This window comes from Eleutherodactylus coqui, unplaced genomic scaffold (genome assembly GCF_035609145.1).
Source record: "Eleutherodactylus coqui strain aEleCoq1 unplaced genomic scaffold, aEleCoq1.hap1 HAP1_SCAFFOLD_199, whole genome shotgun sequence".
In the NCBI taxonomy this organism is placed as follows: Eukaryota; Metazoa; Chordata; class Amphibia; order Anura; family Eleutherodactylidae; genus Eleutherodactylus; species Eleutherodactylus coqui.
Genome location: NW_027102579.1, coordinates 210676 through 225590, shown reverse-complemented (window position 1 = coordinate 225590; position 14915 = coordinate 210676). Strand labels below are relative to the sequence as shown.

General features: G+C 38.4%; 8 non-coding genes across 8 annotated transcripts; all 8 read right to left on the bottom strand.

Moving 5' to 3' along the window:
- Positions 1-1272: 1272 nt before the first annotated feature.
- On the bottom strand, positions 1273-1345 carry TRNAT-UGU (transfer RNA threonine (anticodon UGU)). Its single transcript has one exon. It is a non-coding gene; the product is annotated as a tRNA-Thr (tRNA).
- Positions 1346-2882: 1537 nt separating this feature from the next.
- TRNAT-UGU (transfer RNA threonine (anticodon UGU)) lies at positions 2883-2955 on the bottom strand. The gene has a single exon. It is a non-coding gene; the product is annotated as a tRNA-Thr (tRNA).
- A 1537-nt stretch (positions 2956-4492) lies between these two features.
- On the bottom strand, positions 4493-4565 carry TRNAT-UGU (transfer RNA threonine (anticodon UGU)). The gene has a single exon. It is a non-coding gene; the product is annotated as a tRNA-Thr (tRNA).
- A 1537-nt stretch (positions 4566-6102) lies between these two features.
- On the bottom strand, positions 6103-6175 carry TRNAT-UGU (transfer RNA threonine (anticodon UGU)). Its single transcript has one exon. It is a non-coding gene; the product is annotated as a tRNA-Thr (tRNA).
- A 1537-nt stretch (positions 6176-7712) lies between these two features.
- TRNAT-UGU (transfer RNA threonine (anticodon UGU)) lies at positions 7713-7785 on the bottom strand. Its single transcript has one exon. It is a non-coding gene; the product is annotated as a tRNA-Thr (tRNA).
- Positions 7786-9312: 1527 nt separating this feature from the next.
- Positions 9313-9385, bottom strand: TRNAT-UGU (transfer RNA threonine (anticodon UGU)). Its single transcript has one exon. It is a non-coding gene; the product is annotated as a tRNA-Thr (tRNA).
- A 1537-nt stretch (positions 9386-10922) lies between these two features.
- TRNAT-UGU (transfer RNA threonine (anticodon UGU)) lies at positions 10923-10995 on the bottom strand. Its single transcript has one exon. It is a non-coding gene; the product is annotated as a tRNA-Thr (tRNA).
- A 1537-nt stretch (positions 10996-12532) lies between these two features.
- Positions 12533-12605, bottom strand: TRNAT-UGU (transfer RNA threonine (anticodon UGU)). Its single transcript has one exon. It is a non-coding gene; the product is annotated as a tRNA-Thr (tRNA).
- Positions 12606-14915: the final 2310 nt, after the last annotated feature.

The following is a 14915-nucleotide window of genomic DNA, read 5'->3' as shown; positions in this document are numbered from 1 at the left end:
AGAGGGTTGAACAGAAAAAGTTTTGAAGGACTTTTTCCTTCCTTGATTCAAATTGCAGGTTTAAAAGCAAAGCGCTCACATCAGCCCAGTATGTGTGCATATCTTTTCTTTTAGTTATGTTCTGATAGAACCCTGTTGAAAAAACCTAAGCAGATTTGAAAGCTGGTAGTAACATCAATTCACCATTAAAAAGCATCTTATGTACTAGAATATTTAGCTTCTTGAGAACAGCCACATTGGTTCTACTAACATGGTTCCAAAACAGCTCTTTTCACCATCAGCCTAGACTAAGATGTTAAGCCCCAGTTCTTAATGCCTCGGTAATCCTCGTGCTGCTTGGCACTACAATCCTTTTTCTTCATTCTTACCAGAAGGTCTTTTTATTCTGAAAATATTTTCATGTAGCAATTGCTAAAACATCCTGGGTAATATTTAAGCAAAACTGAGCTGCCAGAAGCGGTATTTGAACCCACAAGTCCAGGAGAGCATACAACCTGAACGTAGTCCCCCAGACCGCTCAACCATTCGGCAGCTTGCAGATTTTGGTGAGATACCAAAGATCATCGTAAGCATCAACAAAAAAGGTTTATCTTTTTTGACTAAGCAAGCAACTAAAAGCGCTTCAAAACAATAGACGGGAGAGAAGGCATTGTTCGTCTGATAGTGTGCTCCAAGCATGTGCTAACCTGTGTTAAGGGAATCCTGCAAGTAAAGGTTTGAGTGAGTTGTGCACATGATCTAATGTGAATGGTGTGATCCATTTTGATTAATACAAAAGGTTTTATCTATATTTGTAATTCTGCCTGTAATGACAATCAGATCACTACTAAAAAGCGATTTCTACAGAGCAGAATAATAGGGCTAGGTGGAAAGAGTGAAAACTGCAAGATTTTAATTTCCCAAATCATTAAAATTATTTAAAAATTATGCGTGACATCAAACTTTGATTCAAGCAATAGGTATTGTTCTGATAACACATTCCATTCAAGGTATATCCCACCTGTGTAAAGTGGCATTCAAGGTCTCGCTCCCAGGGTAAGAGCATGCAGTCACAGTGACCTACATGGCGATGAAAATTTTCTGCAACCAGAAGAGAATTGGGTCATGTTAAGAGCTTAATTGTTGAAGTGAGATTAAAGGACTATAAAATCTCGACTTTTTGATTTTGGCATTCAGAGGGCTGTAAAGAGAAAGTGTTGAAAGATGCTTTCTCATAGGCAAAAACCACTTTCAGAAGGTTTGATGTTCACGATAGCCTTTACTAAGAAAATTTGGCCTCAGTGAGAATCGAACTCACGACCCCTGGTTTACAAGACCAGTGCTCTAACCCCTGAGCTATGAAGCCTGCATTTTGAAACAGTCCCACAATATTTTTGACCAATTCTATATTCCTTTTTCAAAAATCTTAGAATGTCATAAGTAGGAATGAACCCATGCTTCCTGAAAAGATCATGCGGCCATCCTCAAATACACAAGTCGAAAAAATTGCGAAACTCAAAGAAAGTTTGGTCGTGCTAAGAGTCCAATTCTTGGGATGAAATATAAAGCCTGGAGCAGTTTTTCATTCCCTGGTGCAGCACTGCTTTATATTAGTTGAGGATTTAATAGTCAGAGGGTTGAACAGAAAAAGTTTTGAAGGACTTTTTCCTTCCTTGATTCAAATTGCAGGTTTAAAAGCAAAGCGCTCACATCAGCCCAGTATGTGTGCATATCTTTTCTTTTAGTTATGTTCTGATAGAACCCTGTTGAAAAAACCTAAGCAGATTTGAAAGCTGGTAGTAACATCAATTCACCATTAAAAAGCATCTTATGTACTAGAATATTTAGCTTCTTGAGAACAGCCACATTGGTTCTACTAACATGGTTCCAAAACAGCTCTTTTCACCATCAGCCTAGACTAAGATGTTAAGCCCCAGTTCTTAATGCCTCGGTAATCCTCGTGCTGCTTGGCACTACAATCCTTTTTCTTCATTCTTACCAGAAGGTCTTTTTATTCTGAAAATATTTTCATGTAGCAATTGCTAAAACATCCTGGGTAATATTTAAGCAAAACTGAGCTGCCAGAAGCGGTATTTGAACCCACAAGTCCAGGAGAGCATACAACCTGAACGTAGTCCCCCAGACCGCTCAACCATTCGGCAGCTTGCAGATTTTGGTGAGATACCAAAGATCATCGTAAGCATCAACAAAAAAGGTTTATCTTTTTTGACTAAGCAAGCAACTAAAAGCACTTCAAAACAATAGACGGGAGAGAAGGCATTGTTCGTCTGATAGTGTGCTCCAAGCATGTGCTAACCTGTGTTAAGGGAATCCTGCAAGTAAAGGTTTGAGTGAGTTGTGCACATGATCTAATGTGAATGGTGTGATCCATTTTGATTAATACAAAAGGTTTTATCTATATTTGTAATTCTGCCTGTAATGACAATCAGATCACTACTAAAAAGCGATTTCTACAGAGCAGAATAATAGGGCTAGGTGGAAAGAGTGAAAACTGCAAGATTTTAATTTCCCAAATCATTAAAATTATTTAAAAATTATGCGTGACATCAAACTTTGATTCAAGCAATAGGTATTGTTCTGATAACACATTCCATTCAAGGTATATCCCACCTGTGTAAAGTGGCATTCAAGGTCTCGCTCCCAGGGTAAGAGCATGCAGTCACAGTGACCTACATGGCGATGAAAATTTTCTGCAACCAGAAGAGAATTGGGTCATGTTAAGAGCTTAATTGTTGAAGTGAGATTAAAGGACTATAAAATCTCGACTTTTTGATTTTGGCATTCAGAGGGCTGTAAAGAGAAAGTGTTGAAAGATGCTTTCTCATAGGCAAAAACCACTTTCAGAAGGTTTGATGTTCACGATAGCCTTTACTAAGAAAATTTGGCCTCAGTGAGAATCGAACTCACGACCCCTGGTTTACAAGACCAGTGCTCTAACCCCTGAGCTATGAAGCCTGCATTTTGAAAGAGTCCCACAATATTTTTGACCAATTCTATATTCCTTTTTCAAAAATCTTAGAATGTCATAAGTAGGAATGAACCCATGCTTCCTGAAAAGATCATGCGGCCATCCTCAAATACACAAGTCGAAAAAATTGCGAAACTCAAAGAAAGTTTGGTCGTGCTAAGAGTCCAATTCTTGGGATGAAATATAAAGCCTGGAGCAGTTTTTCATTCCCTGGTGCAGCACTGCTTTATATTAGTTGAGGATTTAATAGTCAGAGGGTTGAACAGAAAAAGTTTTGAAGGACTTTTTCCTTCCTTGATTCAAATTGCAGGTTTAAAAGCAAAGCGCTCACATCAGCCCAGTATGTGTGCATATCTTTTCTTTTAGTTATGTTCTGATAGAACCCTGTTGAAAAAACCTAAGCAGATTTGAAAGCTGGTAGTAACATCAATTCACCATTAAAAAGCATCTTATGTACTAGAATATTTAGCTTCTTGAGAACAGCCACATTGGTTCTACTAACATGGTTCCAAAACAGCTCTTTTCACCATCAGCCTAGACTAAGATGTTAAGCCCCAGTTCTTAATGCCTCGGTAATCCTCGTGCTGCTTGGCACTACAATCCTTTTTCTTCATTCTTACCAGAAGGTCTTTTTATTCTGAAAATATTTTCATGTAGCAATTGCTAAAACATCCTGGGTAATATTTAAGCAAAACTGAGCTGCCAGAAGCGGTATTTGAACCCACAAGTCCAGGAGAGCATACAACCTGAACGTAGTCCCCCAGACCGCTCAACCATTCGGCAGCTTGCAGATTTTGGTGAGATACCAAAGATCATCGTAAGCATCAACAAAAAAGGTTTATCTTTTTTGACTAAGCAAGCAACTAAAAGCGCTTCAAAACAATAGACGGGAGAGAAGGCATTGTTCGTCTGATAGTGTGCTCCAAGCATGTGCTAACCTGTGTTAAGGGAATCCTGCAAGTAAAGGTTTGAGTGAGTTGTGCACATGATCTAATGTGAATGGTGTGATCCATTTTGATTAATACAAAAGGTTTTATCTATATTTGTAATTCTGCCTGTAATGACAATCAGATCACTACTAAAAAGCGATTTCTACAGAGCAGAATAATAGGGCTAGGTGGAAAGAGTGAAAACTGCAAGATTTTAATTTCCCAAATCATTAAAATTATTTAAAAATTATGCGTGACATCAAACTTTGATTCAAGCAATAGGTATTGTTCTGATAACACATTCCATTCAAGGTATATCCCACCTGTGTAAAGTGGCATTCAAGGTCTCGCTCCCAGGGTAAGAGCATGCAGTCACAGTGACCTACATGGCGATGAAAATTTTCTGCAACCAGAAGAGAATTGGGTCATGTTAAGAGCTTAATTGTTGAAGTGAGATTAAAGGACTATAAAATCTCGACTTTTTGATTTTGGCATTCAGAGGGCTGTAAAGAGAAAGTGTTGAAAGATGCTTTCTCATAGGCAAAAACCACTTTCAGAAGGTTTGATGTTCACGATAGCCTTTACTAAGAAAATTTGGCCTCAGTGAGAATCGAACTCACGACCCCTGGTTTACAAGACCAGTGCTCTAACCCCTGAGCTATGAAGCCTGCATTTTGAAACAGTCCCACAATATTTTTGACCAATTCTATATTCCTTTTTCAAAAATCTTAGAATGTCATAAGTAGGAATGAACCCATGCTTCCTGAAAAGATCATGCGGCCATCCTCAAATACACAAGTCGAAAAAATTGCGAAACTCAAAGAAAGTTTGGTCGTGCTAAGAGTCCAATTCTTGGGATGAAATATAAAGCCTGGAGCAGTTTTTCATTCCCTGGTGCAGCACTGCTTTATATTAGTTGAGGATTTAATAGTCAGAGGGTTGAACAGAAAAAGTTTTGAAGGACTTTTTCCTTCCTTGATTCAAATTGCAGGTTTAAAAGCAAAGCGCTCACATCAGCCCAGTATGTGTGCATATCTTTTCTTTTAGTTATGTTCTGATAGAACCCTGTTGAAAAAACCTAAGCAGATTTGAAAGCTGGTAGTAACATCAATTCACCATTAAAAAGCATCTTATGTACTAGAATATTTAGCTTCTTGAGAACAGCCACATTGGTTCTACTAACATGGTTCCAAAACAGCTCTTTTCACCATCAGCCTAGACTAAGATGTTAAGCCCCAGTTCTTAATGCCTCGGTAATCCTCGTGCTGCTTGGCACTACAATCCTTTTTCTTCATTCTTACCAGAAGGTCTTTTTATTCTGAAAATATTTTCATGTAGCAATTGCTAAAACATCCTGGGTAATATTTAAGCAAAACTGAGCTGCCAGAAGCGGTATTTGAACCCACAAGTCCAGGAGAGCATACAACCTGAACGTAGTCCCCCAGACCGCTCAACCATTCGGCAGCTTGCAGATTTTGGTGAGATACCAAAGATCATCGTAAGCATCAACAAAAAAGGTTTATCTTTTTTGACTAAGCAAGCAACTAAAAGCGCTTCAAAACAATAGACGGGAGAGAAGGCATTGTTCGTCTGATAGTGTGCTCCAAGCATGTGCTAACCTGTGTTAAGGGAATCCTGCAAGTAAAGGTTTGAGTGAGTTGTGCACATGATCTAATGTGAATGGTGTGATCCATTTTGATTAATACAAAAGGTTTTATCTATATTTGTAATTCTGCCTGTAATGACAATCAGATCACTACTAAAAAGCGATTTCTACAGAGCAGAATAATAGGGCTAGGTGGAAAGAGTGAAAACTGCAAGATTTTAATTTCCCAAATCATTAAAATTATTTAAAAATTATGCGTGACATCAAACTTTGATTCAAGCAATAGGTATTGTTCTGATAACACATTCCATTCAAGGTATATCCCACCTGTGTAAAGTGGCATTCAAGGTCTCGCTCCCAGGGTAAGAGCATGCAGTCACAGTGACCTACATGGCGATGAAAATTTTCTGCAACCAGAAGAGAATTGGGTCATGTTAAGAGCTTAATTGTTGAAGTGAGATTAAAGGACTATAAAATCTCGACTTTTTGATTTTGGCATTCAGAGGGCTGTAAAGAGAAAGTGTTGAAAGATGCTTTCTCATAGGCAAAAACCACTTTCAGAAGGTTTGATGTTCACGATAGCCTTTACTAAGAAAATTTGGCCTCAGTGAGAATCGAACTCACGACCCCTGGTTTACAAGACCAGTGCTCTAACCCCTGAGCTATGAAGCCTGCATTTTGAAAGAGTCCCACAATATTTTTGACCAATTCTATATTCCTTTTTCAAAAATCTTAGAATGTCATAAGTAGGAATGAACCCATGCTTCCTGAAAAGATCATGCGGCCATCCTCAAATACACAAGTCGAAAAAATTGCGAAACTCAAAGAAAGTTTGGTCGTGCTAAGAGTCCAATTCTTGGGATGAAATATAAAGCCTGGAGCAGTTTTTCATTCCCTGGTGCAGCACTGCTTTATATTAGTTGAGGATTTAATAGTCAGAGGGTTGAACAGAAAAAGTTTTGAAGGACTTTTTCCTTCCTTGATTCAAATTGCAGGTTTAAAAGCAAAGCGCTCACATCAGCCCAGTATGTGTGCATATCTTTTCTTTTAGTTATGTTCTGATAGAACCCTGTTGAAAAAACCTAAGCAGATTTGAAAGCTGGTAGTAACATCAATTCACCATTAAAAAGCATCTTATGTACTAGAATATTTAGCTTCTTGAGAACAGCCACATTGGTTCTACTAACATGGTTCCAAAACAGCTCTTTTCACCATCAGCCTAGACTAAGATGTTAAGCCCCAGTTCTTAATGCCTCGGTAATCCTCGTGCTGCTTGGCACTACAATCCTTTTTCTTCATTCTTACCAGAAGGTCTTTTTATTCTGAAAATATTTTCATGTAGCAATTGCTAAAACATCCTGGGTAATATTTAAGCAAAACTGAGCTGCCAGAAGCGGTATTTGAACCCACAAGTCCAGGAGAGCATACAACCTGAACGTAGTCCCCCAGACCGCTCAACCATTCGGCAGCTTGCAGATTTTGGTGAGATACCAAAGATCATCGTAAGCATCAACAAAAAAGGTTTATCTTTTTTGACTAAGCAAGCAACTAAAAGCGCTTCAAAACAATAGACGGGAGAGAAGGCATTGTTCGTCTGATAGTGTGCTCCAAGCATGTGCTAACCTGTGTTAAGGGAATCCTGCAAGTAAAGGTTTGAGTGAGTTGTGCACATGATCTAATGTGAATGGTGTGATCCATTTTGATTAATACAAAAGGTTTTATCTATATTTGTAATTCTGCCTGTAATGACAATCAGATCACTACTAAAAAGCGATTTCTACAGAGCAGAATAATAGGGCTAGGTGGAAAGAGTGAAAACTGCAAGATTTTAATTTCCCAAATCATTAAAATTATTTAAAAATTATGCGTGACATCAAACTTTGATTCAAGCAATAGGTATTGTTCTGATAACACATTCCATTCAAGGTATATCCCACCTGTGTAAAGTGGCATTCAAGGTCTCGCTCCCAGGGTAAGAGCATGCAGTCACAGTGACCTACATGGCGATGAAAATTTTCTGCAACCAGAAGAGAATTGGGTCATGTTAAGAGCTTAATTGTTGAAGTGAGATTAAAGGACTATAAAATCTCGACTTTTTGATTTTGGCATTCAGAGGGCTGTAAAGAGAAAGTGTTGAAAGATGCTTTCTCATAGGCAAAAACCACTTTCAGAAGGTTTGATGTTCACGATAGCCTTTACTAAGAAAATTTGGCCTCAGTGAGAATCGAACTCACGACCCCTGGTTTACAAGACCAGTGCTCTAACCCCTGAGCTATGAAGCCTGCATTTTGAAAGAGTCCCACAATATTTTTGACCAATTCTATATTCCTTTTTCAAAAATCTTAGAATGTCATAAGTAGGAATGAACCCATGCTTCCTGAAAAGATCATGCGGCCATCCTCAAATACACAAGTCGAAAAAATTGCGAAACTCAAAGAAAGTTTGGTCGTGCTAAGAGTCCAATTCTTGGGATGAAATATAAAGCCTGGAGCAGTTTTTCATTCCCTGGTGCAGCACTGCTTTATATTAGTTGAGGATTTAATAGTCAGAGGGTTGAACAGAAAAAGTTTTGAAGGACTTTTTCCTTCCTTGATTCAAATTGCAGGTTTAAAAGCAAAGCGCTCACATCAGCCCAGTATGTGTGCATATCTTTTCTTTTAGTTATGTTCTGATAGAACCCTGTTGAAAAAACCTAAGCAGATTTGAAAGCTGGTAGTAACATCAATTCACCATTAAAAAGCATCTTATGTACTAGAATATTTAGCTTCTTGAGAACAGCCACATTGGTTCTACTAACATGGTTCCAAAACAGCTCTTTTCACCATCAGCCTAGACTAAGATGTTAAGCCCCAGTTCTTAATGCCTCGGTAATCCTCGTGCTGCTTGGCACTACAATCCTTTTTCTTCATTCTTACCAGAAGGTCTTTTTATTCTGAAAATATTTTCATGTAGCAATTGCTAAAACATCCTGGGTAATATTTAAGCAAAACTGAGCTGCCAGAAGCGGTATTTGAACCCACAAGTCCAGGAGAGCATACAACCTGAACGTAGTCCCCCAGACCGCTCAACCATTCGGCAGCTTGCAGATTTTGGTGAGATACCAAAGATCATCGTAAAAAAGGTTTATCTTTTTTGACTAAGCAAGCAACTAAAAGCACTTCAAAACAATAGACGGGAGAGAAGGCATTGTTCGTCTGATAGTGTGCTCCAAGCATGTGCTAACCTGTGTTAAGGGAATCCTGCAAGTAAAGGTTTGAGTGAGTTGTGCACATGATCTAATGTGAATGGTGTGATCCATTTTGATTAATACAAAAGGTTTTATCTATATTTGTAATTCTGCCTGTAATGACAATCAGATCACTACTAAAAAGCGATTTCTACAGAGCAGAATAATAGGGCTAGGTGGAAAGAGTGAAAACTGCAAGATTTTAATTTCCCAAATCATTAAAATTATTTAAAAATTATGCGTGACATCAAACTTTGATTCAAGCAATAGGTATTGTTCTGATAACACATTCCATTCAAGGTATATCCCACCTGTGTAAAGTGGCATTCAAGGTCTCGCTCCCAGGGTAAGAGCATGCAGTCACAGTGACCTACATGGCGATGAAAATTTTCTGCAACCAGAAGAGAATTGGGTCATGTTAAGAGCTTAATTGTTGAAGTGAGATTAAAGGACTATAAAATCTCGACTTTTTGATTTTGGCATTCAGAGGGCTGTAAAGAGAAAGTGTTGAAAGATGCTTTCTCATAGGCAAAAACCACTTTCAGAAGGTTTGATGTTCACGATAGCCTTTACTAAGAAAATTTGGCCTCAGTGAGAATCGAACTCACGACCCCTGGTTTACAAGACCAGTGCTCTAACCCCTGAGCTATGAAGCCTGCATTTTGAAAGAGTCCCACAATATTTTTGACCAATTCTATATTCCTTTTTCAAAAATCTTAGAATGTCATAAGTAGGAATGAACCCATGCTTCCTGAAAAGATCATGCGGCCATCCTCAAATACACAAGTCGAAAAAATTGCGAAACTCAAAGAAAGTTTGGTCGTGCTAAGAGTCCAATTCTTGGGATGAAATATAAAGCCTGGAGCAGTTTTTCATTCCCTGGTGCAGCACTGCTTTATATTAGTTGAGGATTTAATAGTCAGAGGGTTGAACAGAAAAAGTTTTGAAGGACTTTTTCCTTCCTTGATTCAAATTGCAGGTTTAAAAGCAAAGCGCTCACATCAGCCCAGTATGTGTGCATATCTTTTCTTTTAGTTATGTTCTGATAGAACCCTGTTGAAAAAACCTAAGCAGATTTGAAAGCTGGTAGTAACATCAATTCACCATTAAAAAGCATCTTATGTACTAGAATATTTAGCTTCTTGAGAACAGCCACATTGGTTCTACTAACATGGTTCCAAAACAGCTCTTTTCACCATCAGCCTAGACTAAGATGTTAAGCCCCAGTTCTTAATGCCTCGGTAATCCTCGTGCTGCTTGGCACTACAATCCTTTTTCTTCATTCTTACCAGAAGGTCTTTTTATTCTGAAAATATTTTCATGTAGCAATTGCTAAAACATCCTGGGTAATATTTAAGCAAAACTGAGCTGCCAGAAGCGGTATTTGAACCCACAAGTCCAGGAGAGCATACAACCTGAACGTAGTCCCCCAGACCGCTCAACCATTCGGCAGCTTGCAGATTTTGGTGAGATACCAAAGATCATCGTAAGCATCAACAAAAAAGGTTTATCTTTTTTGACTAAGCAAGCAACTAAAAGCGCTTCAAAACAATAGACGGGAGAGAAGGCATTGTTCGTCTGATAGTGTGCTCCAAGCATGTGCTAACCTGTGTTAAGGGAATCCTGCAAGTAAAGGTTTGAGTGAGTTGTGCACATGATCTAATGTGAATGGTGTGATCCATTTTGATTAATACAAAAGGTTTTATCTATATTTGTAATTCTGCCTGTAATGACAATCAGATCACTACTAAAAAGCGATTTCTACAGAGCAGAATAATAGGGCTAGGTGGAAAGAGTGAAAACTGCAAGATTTTAATTTCCCAAATCATTAAAATTATTTAAAAATTATGCGTGACATCAAACTTTGATTCAAGCAATAGGTATTGTTCTGATAACACATTCCATTCAAGGTATATCCCACCTGTGTAAAGTGGCATTCAAGGTCTCGCTCCCAGGGTAAGAGCATGCAGTCACAGTGACCTACATGGCGATGAAAATTTTCTGCAACCAGAAGAGAATTGGGTCATGTTAAGAGCTTAATTGTTGAAGTGAGATTAAAGGACTATAAAATCTCGACTTTTTGATTTTGGCATTCAGAGGGCTGTAAAGAGAAAGTGTTGAAAGATGCTTTCTCATAGGCAAAAACCACTTTCAGAAGGTTTGATGTTCACGATAGCCTTTACTAAGAAAATTTGGCCTCAGTGAGAATCGAACTCACGACCCCTGGTTTACAAGACCAGTGCTCTAACCCCTGAGCTATGAAGCCTGCATTTTGAAAGAGTCCCACAATATTTTTGACCAATTCTATATTCCTTTTTCAAAAATCTTAGAATGTCATAAGTAGGAATGAACCCATGCTTCCTGAAAAGATCATGCGGCCATCCTCAAATACACAAGTCGAAAAAATTGCGAAACTCAAAGAAAGTTTGGTCGTGCTAAGAGTCCAATTCTTGGGATGAAATATAAAGCCTGGAGCAGTTTTTCATTCCCTGGTGCAGCACTGCTTTATATTAGTTGAGGATTTAATAGTCAGAGGGTTGAACAGAAAAAGTTTTGAAGGACTTTTTCCTTCCTTGATTCAAATTGCAGGTTTAAAAGCAAAGCGCTCACATCAGCCCAGTATGTGTGCATATCTTTTCTTTTAGTTATGTTCTGATAGAACCCTGTTGAAAAAACCTAAGCAGATTTGAAAGCTGGTAGTAACATCAATTCACCATTAAAAAGCATCTTATGTACTAGAATATTTAGCTTCTTGAGAACAGCCACATTGGTTCTACTAACATGGTTCCAAAACAGCTCTTTTCACCATCAGCCTAGACTAAGATGTTAAGCCCCAGTTCTTAATGCCTCGGTAATCCTCGTGCTGCTTGGCACTACAATCCTTTTTCTTCATTCTTACCAGAAGGTCTTTTTATTCTGAAAATATTTTCATGTAGCAATTGCTAAAACATCCTGGGTAATATTTAAGCAAAACTGAGCTGCCAGAAGCGGTATTTGAACCCACAAGTCCAGGAGAGCATACAACCTGAACGTAGTCCCCCAGACCGCTCAACCATTCGGCAGCTTGCAGATTTTGGTGAGATACCAAAGATCATCGTAAGCATCAACAAAAAAGGTTTATCTTTTTTGACTAAGCAAGCAACTAAAAGCGCTTCAAAACAATAGACGGGAGAGAAGGCATTGTTCGTCTGATAGTGTGCTCCAAGCATGTGCTAACCTGTGTTAAGGGAATCCTGCAAGTAAAGGTTTGAGTGAGTTGTGCACATGATCTAATGTGAATGGTGTGATCCATTTTGATTAATACAAAAGGTTTTATCTATATTTGTAATTCTGCCTGTAATGACAATCAGATCACTACTAAAAAGCGATTTCTACAGAGCAGAATAATAGGGCTAGGTGGAAAGAGTGAAAACTGCAAGATTTTAATTTCCCAAATCATTAAAATTATTTAAAAATTATGCGTGACATCAAACTTTGATTCAAGCAATAGGTATTGTTCTGATAACACATTCCATTCAAGGTATATCCCACCTGTGTAAAGTGGCATTCAAGGTCTCGCTCCCAGGGTAAGAGCATGCAGTCACAGTGACCTACATGGCGATGAAAATTTTCTGCAACCAGAAGAGAATTGGGTCATGTTAAGAGCTTAATTGTTGAAGTGAGATTAAAGGACTATAAAATCTCGACTTTTTGATTTTGGCATTCAGAGGGCTGTAAAGAGAAAGTGTTGAAAGATGCTTTCTCATAGGCAAAAACCACTTTCAGAAGGTTTGATGTTCACGATAGCCTTTACTAAGAAAATTTGGCCTCAGTGAGAATCGAACTCACGACCCCTGGTTTACAAGACCAGTGCTCTAACCCCTGAGCTATGAAGCCTGCATTTTGAAAGAGTCCCACAATATTTTTGACCAATTCTATATTCCTTTTTCAAAAATCTTAGAATGTCATAAGTAGGAATGAACCCATGCTTCCTGAAAAGATCATGCGGCCATCCTCAAATACACAAGTCGAAAAAATTGCGAAACTCAAAGAAAGTTTGGTCGTGCTAAGAGTCCAATTCTTGGGATGAAATATAAAGCCTGGAGCAGTTTTTCATTCCCTGGTGCAGCACTGCTTTATATTAGTTGAGGATTTAATAGTCAGAGGGTTGAACAGAAAAAGTTTTGAAGGACTTTTTCCTTCCTTGATTCAAATTGCAGGTTTAAAAGCAAAGCGCTCACATCAGCCCAGTATGTGTGCATATCTTTTCTTTTAGTTATGTTCTGATAGAACCCTGTTGAAAAAACCTAAGCAGATTTGAAAGCTGGTAGTAACATCAATTCACCATTAAAAAGCATCTTATGTACTAGAATATTTAGCTTCTTGAGAACAGCCACATTGGTTCTACTAACATGGTTCCAAAACAGCTCTTTTCACCATCAGCCTAGACTAAGATGTTAAGCCCCAGTTCTTAATGCCTCGGTAATCCTCGTGCTGCTTGGCACTACAATCCTTTTTCTTCATTCTTACCAGAAGGTCTTTTTATTCTGAAAATATTTTCATGTAGCAATTGCTAAAACATCCTGGGTAATATTTAAGCAAAACTGAGCTGCCAGAAGCGGTATTTGAACCCACAAGTCCAGGAGAGCATACAACCTGAACGTAGTCCCCCAGACCGCTCAACCATTCGGCAGCTTGCAGATTTTGGTGAGATACCAAAGATCATCGTAAGCATCAACAAAAAAGGTTTATCTTTTTTGACTAAGCAAGCAACTAAAAGCGCTTCAAAACAATAGACGGGAGAGAAGGCATTGTTCGTCTGATAGTGTGCTCCAAGCATGTGCTAACCTGTGTTAAGGGAATCCTGCAAGTAAAGGTTTGAGTGAGTTGTGCACATGATCTAATGTGAATGGTGTGATCCATTTTGATTAATACAAAAGGTTTTATCTATATTTGTAATTCTGCCTGTAATGACAATCAGATCACTACTAAAAAGCTATTTCTACAGAGCAGAATAATAGGGCTAGGTGGAAAGAGTGAAAACTGCAAGATTTTAATTTCCCAAATCATTAAAATTATTTAAAAATTATGCGTGACATCAAACTTTGATTCAAGCAATAGGTATTGTTCTGATAACACATTCCATTCAAGGTATATCCCACCTGTGTAAAGTGGCATTCAAGGTCTCGCTCCCAGGGTAAGAGCATGCAGTCACAGTGACCTACATGGCGATGAAAATTTTCTGCAACCAGAAGAGAATTGGGTCATGTTAAGAGCTTAATTGTTGAAGTGAGATTAAAGGACTATAAAATCTCGACTTTTTGATTTTGGCATTCAGAGGGCTGTAAAGAGAAAGTGTTGAAAGATGCTTTCTCATAGGCAAAAACCACTTTCAGAAGGTTTGATGTTCACGATAGCCTTTACTAAGAAAATTTGGCCTCAGTGAGAATCGAAGCCTGCATTTTGAAAGAGTCCCACAATATTTTTGACCAATTCTATATTCCTTTTTCAAAAATCTTAGAATGTCATAAGTAGGAATGAACCCATGCTTCCTGAAAAGATCATGCGGCCATCCTCAAATACACAAGTCGAAAAAATTGCGAAACTCAAAGAAAGTTTGGTCGTGCTAAGAGTCCAATTCTTGGGATGAAATATAAAGCCTGGAGCAGTTTTTCATTCCCTGGTGCAGCACTGCTTTATATTAGTTGAGGATTTAATAGTCAGAGGGTTGAACAGAAAAAGTTTTGAAGGACTTTTTCCTTCCTTGATTCAAATTGCAGGTTTAAAAGCAAAGCGTTCACATCAGCCCAGTATGTGTGCATATCTTTTCTTTTAGTTATGTTCTGATAGAACCCTGTTGAAAAAACCTAAGCAGATTTGAAAGCTGGTAGTAACATCAATTCACCATTAAAAAGCATCTTATGTACTAGAATATTTAGCTTCTTGAGAACAGCCACATTGGTTCTACTAACATGGTTCCAAAACAGCTCTTTTCACCATCAGCCTAGACTAAGATGTTAAGCCCCAGTTCTTAATGCCTCGGTAATCCTCGTGCTGCTTGGCACTACAATCCTTTTTCTTCATTCTTACCAGAAGGTCTTTTTATTCTGAAAATATTTTCATGTAGCAATTGCTAAAACATCCTGGGTAATATTTAAGCAAAACTGAGCTGCCAGAAGCGGTATTTGAACCCACAAGTCCAGGAGA